Genomic DNA, 2,210 nt, shown 5'->3' with positions numbered 1-2,210 from the left:
TGCTGAACAGTCAGGATATTGTTGCACAGGAGACTAAAAAAGAATATGTAAGCGAAACCACAAAGAGTGCAGTTGTGTTAGAACAATGTCACTGAGAACCCAGTTACTAGTAAAGGTTAATATAGTGTTACTCACTATGGATGGCCCCTCTTCCTATAAATGTGTCCTATAAATTACTGTAACTGGATTTGGGATATTAGGACTCCTGGAATTCCTTTTCTTTACTTTCTTTTTTCCCAAAATAAGGATAGCCCTATATTTCTTGAAAGTTCTGTTTTAGTTTCCTCTTTGCATTCTCAGTAGCATGCATTGCAGCAGCAATCCTTCCAGGAGTTTCCATAGAATAGTGATCATGCTTTCTTTAGGAGAAATCACTTCTGTATCATATATGGTCAGAATAATTTGCTCTCGAGGCTAAGTTATCATCTTAAAACTAAGCAGCTAAGTTGATACTCTTTTCTTTAATCTTTTCATCCTTGAAGATCTTCAAACTGTCATCTGAAATCTGATAAGAGATTAAACAACAGAACTCTTATCAGTTTTCAGTTTCTTCAAACAAAGATTACAGTAGGGGTTTATATGAACCTCCAGTAGATGGCCTTTGTTTTCTCTGGAAGGCCCTGTGCAGCAATAAGAAACTGTCCTTTCATTTTCTCCAACAAGAGGCACTCTTTTGTCTAATTTCTTACCCTTCCCTGATTACCATAATATATGCATACTATCAGTGTTAGGACATAATGCTGAAGAATTTAGAGCATTTCCTTTAACCTTCGTCCAGCAGAATATTTTTAATTTGCAGTTCACAGTAGATGGTCCATGGAAGTGTATTAAACTGTGAAATAGATGTCATTTAAACTTTGTCAAAAATGCATGATGTCTATGTGAGGCTTTCTGGATTAATGGACACTTGAAGAGTTAAGAACTTGCTGTGATAAAAGTTAAAGAACGCCCAACAATTTTTATTAATTTTTAATGAACGTTTGTGGTTATTTTAAAATATATGACAGATACAGAAAAAAAGTACCTTATTTCATTTTCTCTCTCTCTTTTTTTTTTTTTTTGGTTTGGGGGGAAGGGTAGAGAAGGGGAAGGGCCATACCACTCCCTGGAGAACTGAAGAGTTAAAATCAAGAGTGAAGTTACAGAACTGTGGCCAAAAAAGGGGTAGTTGGATGCATTGTTGTTTCAAGTTTCTCTTAGTGCATTCATTCTGCTTTGCATTCAGACCAGTTCTGTAGTGGTGGTCATTTATAATCATTAATCTAGCTCATTGATATTGTAATGGGCTGCAGACATTCTCTGTAGAGCTTACATGCTCCACTGCATTTCCTTCTAAATAACTAATGACTTCTTCAGTCTTGTCATTAACCAGATTACCTTCCTACATCCACTTCTCTTATTGACTTGTTTGTTTTCAGGTTCATTTTCTTCCTAGTTTTTTACACTCATAAAAATGACTTGGTTTCAGAGTGTCTGAGAGCACTTTATCTGATTAAAAAACATTGTCAAACCACAGGTTCATATATACCACAATGCTTGTTTTTTGTGAATAGGTGCTTTAACTGTTGACCCAGAGGCTCTTTAAAAATATCCTTTCCTTTCACACTGTTTTCCTCAGCATTTGTAATCTGTAAAAGTAGACTGGAGAATACTAACCAATGGTCTGGGTACATAGGATGGTACTGCATGGTTTGTGGAAAAACTATGTATAAATATTTGTTGCAGTACAGTCAAAGAATGGCCAGGACTATGAATGTTTTTTGGTTCATGGAAGATTCACGTTTAATTCAAGCTATTGGCCCAGATAAACACAAGCTTACAGAGAAAGTTATGTGCTGTACCATTCAGTGCTTTGTGGATCACAACTTGCTTCAGCCACAATGAACTTACTGCTTTACATTATGACATACTAAACTATGCTGAAATGTTTCGCCAGTCTTTCATGATGTGTTTGTAGCAACTGCATTGTCCCTTGAAAGCCTCTTCTGAAACAGTAGTTAAAAGTCCAAAACATTTTAGTTTCATTCATTGTTCTTGGAAAATTGTTGACCGTTGCTCTTTGTGCTTTTACGTGCCACGTTGAAGTCTGAAACATTTGGGAGATTCAAAGTATTTGAAATACTTGATTCTACTGGAACTGGTTCACCAGAAGCTTTGGTTGGTGTTTCTTGGAAAGGTCTTTGTATAACCAATGGATATACAGATGGTGT

The sequence above is a fragment of the Meleagris gallopavo genome, chromosome 5 (genome assembly GCF_000146605.3).
Source record: "Meleagris gallopavo isolate NT-WF06-2002-E0010 breed Aviagen turkey brand Nicholas breeding stock chromosome 5, Turkey_5.1, whole genome shotgun sequence".
In the NCBI taxonomy this organism is placed as follows: Eukaryota; Metazoa; Chordata; class Aves; order Galliformes; family Phasianidae; genus Meleagris; species Meleagris gallopavo.
Note: the sequence above shows the minus strand (reverse complement) of the source record.